The following is a 14,452-nucleotide window of genomic DNA, read 5'->3' as shown; positions in this document are numbered from 1 at the left end:
TTATCTGCTATACAATTGTTTTCAATATATTTAAGAATATTCACTTATTTCATTTAACATTTATATCACCAATAAAATTGAAGTTTCAATAATTATCAACAATAAATATTTATTATCATTTTATTATTTATATTTATTATTTAAAAAAATATAGATGTAGTTAAAGTATGTTGTTAGATAAGTAAATATATAATACTGTATGATAAGTTTAAAAAAATAAAAATAGTAATAAATTTATAAAAATGCAAATATAATATTTGTTATATGAATCAATGAAAATTTTGTTATATTATAATATCATATAAAAGCAATAATAATAAACATAAATAACAAGTTCACTACTTTGCAAAAATTGCATTTTATTGCAAAGCTATCTATATTTGGTTTATTTAAAGCATATATCAATAGCTGATATTACTTTAAGAAAAAGGGAGAAAAAATGGAAAGTTTTATTGCTATAAAAAATGCTTTTCATATAATAATTTTGTCAAAATAGGGTCATATCATACATAATGTGTGTGAATATTATGAAAGTTTAAAATAGCTCTCAAGTGTATGTATACTTAGATTCAGTTTTAGGCAAAATTGACGAGTGATTCAATAATACATCGATACAATGATATACACAATTTTGCAGTACATAACATATAATATACAAATACTCCTTAAGTCAAGACCATCGCTCAAATCATACCCAAAGACAAGCCCTAAGCAATTCATTTTAATTTGCAATCACTTTTAAAAAKAAAAAGTTGTAAAAAAGTTAAATAACACTCAATGACTTGCAATGAAGTAAAATATAGTCTGTTTTTTAGATATATTAATCAATAAATAATTTTGAGTCAATATAACGATTTAACCACAAAGTAAACTAATATACATTTGTTAATAAAAAACTCGGAATATTCTGTTGTAAACTCGTTTTATGTTTGCTTAAAATATTTATTAAATCTTTGAAACTCTGAGACTTATATAAATCCAAGAATTTTATTTTAATGTAAATGTTGAATAATTTGGTGTATTTATGTGTATGTTTGTGATTAAAAACACAATTATAAATAAAATTAAAAAATATTAGTAATTTATTATTTAATAAACTAAGAATAACAAATAAATATAAAAAAGAAAATGTAAACTTTTGATAAATGTTTTCACGAAAATGTAAGTAAATAAATTTTTAACTAATTATATAAAATTTCAACGCATATGAGTGTCATTTTGCAAAGCGTGTCGTAAGTATGCCTCTCTCTCTCTCTCTCTCCCCTCTCACCCACTCACTCACTCATTGACTGACTCAGTTATACAATGAATATCTCTCAGTTTTGTCAAATATGATGAGTAAATGTAGGAATCAGATAAAAGGCAACATTGGATGCATTAATCATTCTGTCTCTTCATAAGCAACTTCTCGTTCAAAATATATAATTCAATATAACTTTTCTTATAAAAGAAGTCTTTGAAGTTCTTGTGCTATGCTTTGCACTGTTGGTTGGGTTAGGTTAGGGCAGACATACAATAAACACATATTAAAGTTATAGATATAGTAAAAAAATAAGTGAACATAAATATATGATATAATATACAATATACTGTATAAGCGCTTACTGTATGCGTTACAATATATAGCTGTTAGCATATATAAAGTACTAGCAATGCCTTCATTGTGAGGATCTGGATGTTTCAATGTTTGGATGAAATATAAATTATAAATAATGACTTATTATAAGCGATCTGCTAAGGCATAACACTAGTATGTATGCCATAAACTGCAAACATAACAAACACAACACGCAATACTAGTGAAAATACTAATATAAGTAAACCTAACATAACTTATGATACGATACGATATGTCTATTATATGATCCGCTATTTTGCTGTTTGACTCAACAAGTCTTGTATATAAAGAGTGATTCGCAATGCATATACTCTGCTTTTGTTCATCAATCATCACATCCAGAAACACCATCACTGTGTCTCTACTGTATACTATCAATGTTTCCAAATCCTACCAGTGCTCTACGTTAGGGTCTAACACTAATCTCTCTCTCTCTCTCTCTCTCTCTCTCTCTCTCTCTTTCTTTCTTTCTTTCTTTCTTTCTCTCAATAATGAAAAAACCAAATATTAAACTAAGTTAAGACTTGACACTCAAAATTCAAGTTATACTTTACTCGACTATAAAATAACAACATTTAACGACAAACTGTTTTTTTATTCACTAATCCCTTTCCCTATTATTTCTCACTTTCACATACACTCTCCCGAGTAATGCCATTCCCTCTCTAACTGAAATTCATGCTTTACTATACAATAAACTTATCGATTAAAGAGCTTCTCGTTAATTGTGTTAGCATTTGATTTAATTCAAGATATAATAAAATTGACGGTTTGTTGTTATGTGCGACAATCAGCTTACTATTTAAGAYGTCATAAAAATTGTATCAAAATTAACATCTCTTGTGTGTTAAATGATTTTTTAGTCATATAATGTATACTATAATTTATATTTGAAAATCATTTTCTATAAATCAAATATAAGTTAAACTTAATATTTTTTAATCAATTTTWAAAAAATATTTTGTTAAATTCATAAATAAATCATTACTTGAATCATTTGGAAATATTATATCAATCAATATATTTATAAAATTGATTAAAAATTCTTAAATCAACAATAAAATTGAATTTTCAATTAAATCAAAACTCATAAACCACTAAAATTATGAATCAGATTATGTTTTTTTTGCACAAATTTTCAAAATTGTTGTAATAAATATTTWTTTATTTGAAACAACTAATAAAGTTATTCAATTTTATTGTTTTAAACATTATTTATTATTGATTATACTATTATGCATGTATTAAATATTTGCRTGTATTTATATATTAAATTATAACTAATATAAAATTATTTTATTGCTATGATATATRTATTTATTTTTGGAATCTCTATAATATTAATATTATATATTCTTTGATAAAATTGAGATAAATATTTCTGCTATATATTGTATTAATTTTATGATTAACATTAATAATTGACTATTATATAAAATGTAATACAAAATGACAAATAATTAAATTTAATAGTTATAAGTAATAAATAGTTATAATTTAACATGAAGCATCTACACTATTTCTATATAAATTACTACTTTATATTACTATCCAATAGTTTAAGTGAAAACCTTATGTAGTATTAAATATCTAGAGTTCAGTTATATACAACATCATTAAAAATATATCCATCCAATTAAAAGAAAGTAGAGATTTTAATTATATAATAGAGATACCAAATAATGCTAAAATAGATGTCTTTATTGCATTCAAATAAGCACCAGTTTATTGATTATGGAAACGACACCTAAAATAAGATATGCCCTAATGTTTTGTCTAATTGAAGAAAGAAAGTCAATGTTAACAAATATATCAGAGAGAGAGAGAGAGAGAGAGAGAGAGAGAGAGAGAGAGAGAGAGAGAGAGAGAGAAAGAGAGAGAATTTTATAGTAAAGACATAGTTAGCTAATGTGTGCAAATGGTTGCGCCGGCACTAGGATTGAGATGAATGAGCAGAGAAATGAAACACATATATAACACATAAAACTCATGCAATTTCACACAAATCTCTGATTGTTATCTGAGTTTGCAATTTATGCTTCACTTGTGTGTACAATGTGTATACCAATGCTAACTGATTTAAGCTCATATATATATATATATATATATATATATATATATATATAATATTCTTATATACTGTTTATTCTTATACTTAAATATACATCAAGAATATATGCGTTTACTGTATGTCTATACATAACTCCCCCCTATTCTCGTTGATAGCACTGTAGTCTATCCTGAATTCAATCGTTTGAATGTTTAAATATTGTCGTAATAGCCGTTCAAACAAACAACAGTCAAAGCAAATCTTTGAATACATCTGCTATTTTCGCATTTTAGACAAACAATTGGCAAAATGACAACAAATTCAAACTAAAGACAAGCAATCTTTGCTGCAAACTCTCATCCATTCATTTATTGAAATATTAAACCCATGGATCTAACGAGTGAAACGACAAACTATGTTTATGCCAACACTGTTATCACATATTTCACATAAATATCCCAATAAAAATCATTTCGGAAAAATCGTCTCTCAAAATATAAGCCAAATAACAGTAATTGTAAAAAATATTAATTTTTTCTACTACTATTACAACAACTACTACTAAATATATAAATTAGATATAAAAATAGATACAATAAAAAAGTTAGACAAAAATTGCAAAATATATTAAAGTTTATAAAAACTTTTTAAATATATAATATTTGATAACCATTGATATAATATATAAAATGATAAAAGAATAAACACTTACGGTTTGCTTCAATGCATTCAAATATCATTTTTAAAAAACCATTTGTTTGATTATAAGGTATAATAAAAAGTGTTTTAAATAAAAACATAAATAAAAAAATCTATTGGAAAACATTAGAGATTTGATTAGCGATTGTTTATAAAATCGTTTGCAAAATCACTGATTTTTTTATTACTGTATATATATTAAAATATATACAGTATATATATAAATTTATAATCTCTTAAATACAAATAAATATATAAATTATGATTTATATAAAAGTTATACACAATTGTTAAAGAGTAATATGTGTGCAAATAGTAGCCAAATAAGGGTCTAAATGTATGTTTAAATAAGTATTTTGAATGCAAACTCACGGCTTTTGATTTGAGGCAATGGTTGGGATCGCATTAATAWTGAAAATGTCGCTCAAAATCATAATTGAGTTCATCTCTTATGACTGCAATTCATAGACAGCAATAAGCAATAGCTATGAATCTGGTATTGGCTTTCAAGTGGAAACACATACGAGATATCGGTGTTGACTTAACGTGACTTATGGCTCATTGCATCCATTGCTTCATTGCATCATCACTTCCATGACTCGTCGATTTGTACGCTTAGGTATGCCTGCAGTCTATRCATACCACTTCATACTACACCATATTCTTGCCAATAGACATAACCTATTTAAACGTAATGGGTATTACTTTAATATTGAATGTCCAAATATATCGATATATAAATTATTGCATCAATTGATAGCAATAAATACTGTATAATACAACACTCAAACACTAATTAATATAAAAACTTGAGATTTCATTGACAAATGTAAAATAAACAAAAATAATTTTCTATGAAACTATAGTTTTTGTTAATAACAAAATCTATTTTATTTATAATTATATATTATATGATTTTTAAAGATTATATTTACAATTTTACTAATCTTAATTATATAAAAAAGTAAATTAAAAGTAAAATTAATCATTTTTTCTCTTTAAAATTAGTTGTATCACATTTCATATTTATATATATTAATTTGTCATTTAATTATATTAAATACACAATAATATTTTTAGTTTAAATAATAGTATCAAATATTTAATTGTATATTAAAGCTTTAAAATTATTTTTAATTAATTTACAAATATTTAATTATATTTAATTGCTTATTAAATAATAGTATAAGTAGAATAGTATAAGTGCACTTTAAACTAATTTATATTAATTTATAAATATATTTAAATTACTTAAAAAACATTTGTGATTCTAATAATATCTTCAAATCTACTATAAAAATAATTCATTTATGAACCTAATTATGAATGCAATCGATTGCTTTGAATAATTGATTACAATTACATAGTAGGCAATGAGTTGATCACATTTCATAAAAGTGGTGGACATCCGCTACTTTTGCCCTTATAATTATGCTCTCGAGAATACAGGAGCCATGGTTTGGATTAACTGATAGAGAAATAGAGTCAAAGTAAGTGAGAGAGAGAGAGAGAGAGAGAGAGAGAGAGAGAGAGAGAGAGAGAGAGAGAGAGAGAGAGAGAGATGTAACTTCAATTACAGCACTTCTCAATATCTGTCGGTCTCTGGTGTTGTCTATCTTTTACACAAAACTAATGTTAATTTCATTAATCGATTGATATTTYTAGAGCAACATTACTACTGTTACTATTACTACTAATACTACTACTATTTTAACTACTCATTAATATCAGTTCAGTAGTACAGTATTGTACTCAATGTGCAAACAACAGTATTACCAATAATTTTTTGAATACACTATGAAATAAAAAATAATTTTGTAAATATTCATTTAATGAAATTCATTTATTAAATATCAAATTTCATTTTGAATTTTATTAATACAATATATTTCGAATTTAGTTAATAAACAGTAAATGTATAAAATGTTAATATTTTTTAATGTTTTCTTAATGTAACTAAAAATGGCTAAATTAAAACAAAAGACAACAAAATTAATATGTGGATCCTATAGACAGAAATTTCTTTTAGAAACTTTCCAGAAATCTCTCTTTTTTTGCCAACTCTAAATGCAACAGACATTTTATATACTTATATTTTTTAATATAAAAACAACACACTATTATACCAATCGTTATCGTATGATATATTTAGTGTCAAAAATTTTAATTAAATTTCAAGCTTGTAGTTGAATTGTAATAAAACACAAATAGATTAAATTTGATTAATCTTTAATTTTATAAATATAATTTATAACAACTCAACACTAGATATAATACAGACAAATATAGCCAAATATTATTATATATATATATTAATTATAAGCAATTTATTAACAATTGTAACAAAGCTAAACATTATTTATATGTAAAGCAAGTGATTTCACTAAAAAATTGAAATCAATGATTGAGTTATATGTCAATTGAATTGCTGTATTTGCAGCTAAAAACATGAACTCATTGAATAAAAATCAATTTATTCCAATCATGAATGTGGTGTCCCATAGGAGACATGCATTTTAAACACAAACTTACAGTACATACACACATATAAGCATATGATTTGCTATATAAACATCAAACTTATTTTAAATTACAATTTAAGTAATGTTTTTCTCTCAAATTTATTATATAAATAAATTTTACCAGAAATAACACACATTTCTATTTCTTTCTTAGAGAGATAGATAGATAAATAGAGTAATAGAGAGAAAGAGAGAGAGAAAAAAAGAGAGATTTAATATTACATATATGTGCTGTTTATACAACTTTCTGTATTCTATTATCTCATATGATTTATTTATAAATTTTAAAATCAATTTTACTCTTTTTAGTTAAAATCTAATTTATAATAGGACATATTATATTATTCATACTTTTATATTATAATATAAAACATTTTATAATATTTTATAATGTTTTTAAATATTAGACAATTTTGTATTAAAATTTATCCATAAATTAGCTCTTAAACAATTTTATTTGAAAGTTAAAACATATTTGTATGTCATAATTTAAAATATTTTTTGTGTATAATAAATATCATTAGACAAAAAATAATTTAATCGTTTAATACAATTAAGTTTATTGATTTAGACTTATAGTATATTTGATAAAACTATAAGTTATATATATGTATTATTATACATAAATTAAATTGATAAAAATAGTCTTGAATATAATTCAACAAATCTAAACTTATTTAAACAAATAGAAAGCTAAAACTTTAAACTTTTTATAAATTAAATTTTTAATTATTTTAAACGTTTTGCATAATAATTAATATTAAAATTTAATTAATTTGTAATTTTATTTTATTAATAATAATAATATTATTATATATAATATTTATAAAATAATAAAATATATCTACCAATACAWTAATTGTAAAATAATTCTTAAATTAATTGCATTTTACCGTATATTATATACACTTTATTGATTAGATTAACAACTGATGAATACTTAATTAATTTTTAAAGTCAACCTTAATTTACGATAAAACATTGTAAAATGTAATACAATTTGTTGTAAAATAAAATTTTGTTTATAAATTACAAAAATCATTAAAAACGTGTTTGAGATCATTTATTTTTCAATTATTCGAATTAGAGACTGAAATAAATGTAAAAATTTTTGAAATTATCATTTAAATTGATATACTTTAGAAATTCATTGATGTAACTAATTTATATAAATTAAACAAACAATTTTACATAAAGTTTACATCTCTATACTATAGATTAGTATATTCAAGACTGTAAAAATTAACTTATTATGTTATCCATAAATATGACTGTTTTAGTAAAAAAATTGTTTTAAAAAGTATAAATATAGATGATTTTATTTTATATAAAAGAGATAAAAACAAAAAATCATTAATAAATGAAATTTATTAAAAATAATATAAATTATTTTCGTATTCTTTATAACTCAAATATATATAATATTAAAGTATGAGTTATATAATCTTATATATATATATAAATAATAATCAAATAGTTAAGTCACGAAAAAGATGCTTTAAACATAAATGTAAAGCAAACAGTATGTGTGGTATATATCATATAAATGTGTTTATATGTTATATCTGTAATGAGTTTATAGTCAGTTGAATGCAGGCATCACTACATCATTGGTTGCCAGCGATGGTCACTGAATTGTATGACAAGAATATCAATGAAATGTCATAAGAATAACATTAGATGACTCTATGACTATATGTCTCAGTAGTAGTTGTAGTGGTCTATCGGTCAATGTATTTGTGTTGTACTAAAAAATTGCCACTTTTATAGATTAAGGACTCAACACATAATATTTATATACACAGTATATAAGGCAGTAACCAATACTATACAATATATTCACTTACATTATTTTGATGCCATCCTTTAAATTCATGGTTTGTTTTCAATAGTAAAACAATACAATCATTTAATTGGATTCCTATTTTTCAGTGACGGACTTTAGCCACTATTTCATAGATTACGCTAAACAATGAAATCTGTTATAAAAAAGTTGGAAAACGTTAGAAATAAAAAAATTAAGTCAACATTGCAATGGTGTKTAAAGTATGCACTAAAAGAAGGGTAAGTGTGMTATATATCAAGGGATTGGCACTGGTATGGGGGCATTGGTATGCAATCTAATTATATAAGTGAAAGAAAGCTAAAAACGTGAAATGAAATGTAATAACAATATATATATAAATAGATAAACTAAGATATACCGGTATAATAGTTTAATGGCTTTGAATTAATAACAAATTTTGAACACAAAATTATCAAAACTGTTATAAATATTTAAAAAGTCCTTAAACGTTATACAATTTAATCGCCTATATTATCAAAAATGAGATATTTTTGTAAAAAATAATTGTTCAAACATTTTACGTCAAATATAAAACCTTTTAATTTATTATTCAGTGGTTATTAATTTAAATAATATTTATAAAAAAATATGTTCAAAAAAAATTCTGCTTAAAAATACTTMGTTATATAAACTTTTTTTTAACAGTTACTAATATAAACTAATATAATGTCCAAAACTAATAATAAATTGGATAAATAGTTTACTAATTATCTTATTTTAAACGTAAACAAAGGCAACTCATTAGTAAATTTCTAAAAAAAAATATTTTTTAAAGCAAATAATAAACAATATATTATCTCAAATTAAAGGCTATAAAAAATTTAAACTAAAAGACTAGTATTTTCATCTCTCATTAGCAAAAAAAAGATCGACATCTTTTTCAACTAAACTAATAATTATTATGTATTTTTATTTCTATTTTTAAAGCAATAAGTAAATAGTTTAAAAATATCAAGCTTTTAAATTATTTACATTATATTATATACTGAAAAATCATGTTTCAATTATACAACTATAATATTGAGATCAAATTTTATTTAAAATAAATAATAATTGGTAATTTTAAATATAATAATAATAAATAATTAGTATGTTATTATATTATTTAACTATTTTAATCTCATTATATAAAAGAAATTAATTATAAATAGGTTAATATATAACATATAATTTATAATAGATTGTAAATGTTTTTAATTTAAATTCTAAATTTTTGTCAATGTRTCTAATAATTGAATATCTAGTTTTAAATAACATTGCATTTTTGTTTGCAAAAAATTGTTTAAAAAATATACAAAAATGTTGAATTATTGATTTTAACGCCAAACGTATCCTAAAAATATAAATTTAGACAAAACAAATAGGATTGGGATGTATTTAAAATAAAAATTCATTTTATAGAAAATATTGTTTGTTTTTCTAACAGAGCTCTGAATTTGATTTGTTGAAAATTTGTTGAAATAGTGGTTATTTAGTGGTGTTATTATATAAACACACAAATTCTATATATAAGTTACATAACATTTCTACGGAATATTCTTATATATACTGTATTTATAAATTTTACATATCTTTAAGTTTTTATTTTTATATAGTTGTATAATGTTATTGAATCTTACATCGTTTGTATCWGTTATATAAATTTTGTGCCAAACTTTTTGAATAACAAATAAATTTAAAAATATAAATATTTTCTCACTCATAAAATTTGAGTATTGAATATTTTAGCTAAAAATCAGTTTAGATATAATAATAGATAACAATTTTTTGAGACAATAAAGTTTTGCTGAATATTATAAAAAATAAAATAAAATTATTGAGATTTTTTTTGTTCTCAATTTTTAAGTTTATATTTATATAATATTCAATATAAAAGCAACAAAAAAAAATTAAAAATAGTTTTATTGTTATCATTCAATATAACTAATACATCAAATGGAGTGTAATTTTATGAGTAAAATATGTTTTATAGATTTAAATTGTAAAATAAAAACAGTAAAAATTTATAAWGAAAAAGTACTGATTTTTGGTGAGATAGACACGAGTTTATCATATAATACTGGAAATAAATATAATTCAGATATTTGAGAGTCAAGTGTACATCAAATAGAAATACAACAAAAAAAATGTCAAATATATAATAAATGGGATTTAAGCATATCTTCATAAATTGTAAAATCGATTTTAGTTTATAATGAATATAAGGTATACAGCCATACAACACATACACATACATACACATACACATACACATACACATACACATACACATACACATACACATACACATACACATACACATACACATACACATACACATACACATACACATACACATACACATACACATATTTGAAATTCTGATATTCTGATATTTGAAAATAAAACTATAAATAAAAATATAAATGTAATTTACAATATATGTTTAATATTGTTTAAGTTTAAATATATATTATATAAGTTAGATCATTTTTGACGCAATTTTTTGGTAATATTTTTATTTAATATAAACTTATTAAACTACAGTTTCAGTTCAAAATAAATAAAAAAAATACTTAGTTTGTTGCTAAACATGTTTGTCACTATTATCTAATAGCTATGATACCTGTGCTGAAAGTACATAAAAACAATTTTTTTATATTTTCAATAATATTATAAGGATTKTCAAATATATTTTACAATGATATTATTTTTTTATCAATTTAAGCTTATTTCTTATAAATAAAAAAGTGATAGACGACAGAGCCTTCAAAAATATTTTAAATCTTAAAAAATATGTAATATATATTTTTAAAGAAAAAATGCAGAAATGAGTTGCAAAAGTTTCATATCATGTTATGTGTGTTTAGTTTGACTTTAAGTTTCAATTTTGTCATACAATGTGTCTATACTGTAGCTCATGGCTTGTGTGAGACACATATTGTCTGAGTAGAGCTAACTTAACATAACATACAGTATTAAACCGTTAGAAAGCCTACAGCTATACAGTTCCCACTTATTTAATATAAGCAGAAAAGAAAATTCATGTGTTATATACAGATAGTTTGAAATATCAGTTTAACAAATCTAAAGATATATTTATGTCTAAAGGAATTCCGTTTTTCTATTTATTAATAGATAAATATTTTTTAATCTCTAATATTGACTAAATACAGATTTAATTTTTTTTCATAACAAAAGCATTATTTAATATTTGTTATTTTTAAAAATGTATTTAAAAAGTTTAGAATATATCTATTTATACTTAACAATATATATATATATATTTAAATATTTAATAGCAAAAATGATTTATAATTTTTTTATAAACATGATATTCAATAAAAACATATTTAAGTATTTTATTAGATACAGTAAACTATAAATTTAGTTAAAATGCATAGAATATTGTCAGTCATGTGTGCAATAAAAATATTTTTGAATTACAAGAAAACAATACAAAATTATATCAAAAGTTTATTTAATTATAGGAATTAATTTAGTCTTATAATATTGCTTACTTTGTTTTTATTGTATTTCACTAATATTGGTTATAAGTAGAGTTACCAAATGTTATATTTATTATATTTAATAGTGACAAATCTTATTGTAAATTGAAAAACTAATGTTTGTATTACAAAATAAAAATGAGCATAATAAAAAAATTTAATTATGTTAATTTTTTTAGAGAAAAATATATTAAAATATTAAATGCACAATTATTAAGTTAAAATTGTGTTATTTTTAGAAATTTAATTTTTTTATTAATACAATTTAGAGAAAATGTAATATATTCATGAATCAATATAAAAGCAATAAAAAGCTATATATTTGATCTTTTACATTGAAATAAGCAATATATAATATACACAGTAAGGCAAACAAATTTATTGAAAAAAATAATGGTTCGGTCACTCTATAAATGTATGAAACAATGAGCAATGTTTAGTTACACACATATAAGACAATTGGATTTAAACTTAATCAAAATCAATTGAATTTTTATGTTCCCCAATGATGCTTACGGCTCAGGCATCCAACGTTTAATTTGTCAAACCTTACCAAAGCATACCAAAGCACAACATGTTTATTACTCAAACCTAACAACTCATATACACTTTAGTAGTATATGTTTATTGCTCCTAATATTACAACAAAAAACAGCCATCAATTTATTATACGTTTGCATTAAATATGTTTATAACATTTAATTTAAAAGAAAAATAACAACAATAAAATATTTTATGACTTTATATATATCAAAAATGCCATAATTTAGTGGTATATGTATATTGTTAATACTGTATAAGTTATCCAATAGAAATGATTCACTCAAACAACTAAATAACATAAATAGGTTTTCGCTAATATTATAAGCACTTATCGTTATAATGTTTAAAGCTTACGGTATATCTTTAATTAATTAAAAAAATCATATTTAAAAATATTTAWTATATAGTTTAATTGCATGCTGTGTATTTATAATATAAAATAAATAATAATTTATTCATCATTTTCAATTAAAATTCATTTTATAATATATCACGATTTTTTCAGTTAACAATAGTTTTTTAAAAATTAATTATATCACGAAAAACCGTTTTCTTGACTTTTATCTCTTGATTGAAATATAAGTCTGTAAAATATTACATAATATCTCAATATTTCATAAGTTTTAGAGTATATATCAATATAATATATGAATTTTGTTTTATTATAATATTATTTATAAGCATTATACACTACAGTATATACTGTACATAAAATATATAAATTATTTTTTTATATAAAAATGTACAGTATATATATATATATTTGTATATATATATAATCATTTGAATATTCAAATAGTATTATGTATTAAAAAATAAATACAATACATTAAAAAGTTATAAATTTATATATTATATGGATTTTTGAAGAAATAAGATTTTTTTTGAGATAAATATTATACAAAAATTCTGTTATTCTATTCAATTGAATTCAATTCTTATGTGAAATCATTTAAAACGCATACGAATTCTCGCAATACATTTATCATATATTTTATATATAATACATATAATATATTTTATACAAAAGAGTTGGCATATTAAATATAAAAATACTAGAGATAAATATAAWATATATATTTATTTAATATATGTTTCCATATTTTATACAAAATAATTATAAAATGCTACTCAAAATTTATTTATACTTATAATACTGAATTCATGTACTTTATAAATGAAATACTTTTCTTATAATAATCAAGATCTACTACATTAATCAATATATATTTAAATTGAAATAATAATTTATTTATTATTGTTTTAATATAATACATTAAACTAACAAAATATTAATAATGTATATTTTATATAATAATAAAATATAGTAACAATAATACGGTTACATAAGGGCAATATAAATAAGTTATTCAAAAAGTAATAATAATAAGATTAAAAAATAATAATCTTTTTGATACATAAAAACTGTATCAAACTATTTATTGTAAAACTAAACGGCAAAAGTAATGCCTGTGTATAACAATATCGATATATTGTATATTATATCGTATGTAAAGTCTCTCTACACATAAAAAAGAATAGTCTTTCTATTAGTAATTGATTTTTAGGTTTGCTTTTTATGTCGAAACCAAAAAATATCGGATTTTATTTAAAGTTTGGAGATATTTATAAATTGAAAATACATTTCTTTTGAAAAATATTTTTTTCTCTTATAAAACATTTCTT

At 21.5% G+C, this 14,452-nt stretch overlaps 1 long non-coding RNA gene across 2 annotated transcripts in view; it reads right to left on the bottom strand.

Annotated features, from left to right (window-relative positions):
- Nucleotides 1-14,452, bottom strand: part of LOC128965641 (uncharacterized) — a 54,909-nt gene that overhangs the window by 5,063 nt on the left and 35,394 nt on the right. Inside the window, exons 8-10 of one of the 2 annotated variants that reach the window (XR_008484689.1) lie at nt 8,737-8,868; nt 4,892-5,048; nt 4,740-4,822 (exon numbers count right to left, since the gene is read on the bottom strand). This is a non-coding gene — a long non-coding RNA (uncharacterized LOC128965641). Of the gene's footprint in view, nt 1-4,739; nt 5,049-8,736; nt 8,869-14,452 lie in introns of both variants that reach the window. The other variant, XR_008484688.1, reaches the window with a different exon arrangement.

The sequence above is a fragment of the Oppia nitens genome, unplaced genomic scaffold, assembly GCF_028296485.1.
Source record: "Oppia nitens isolate AA-2021 unplaced genomic scaffold, nextdenovo-longstitch-racon4-pilon3 scaffold10_pilon_pilon_pilon, whole genome shotgun sequence".
Taxonomy (NCBI): Eukaryota; Metazoa; Arthropoda; class Arachnida; order Sarcoptiformes; family Oppiidae; genus Oppia; species Oppia nitens.
This window is presented reverse-complemented; position numbering and strand designations above follow the sequence as displayed.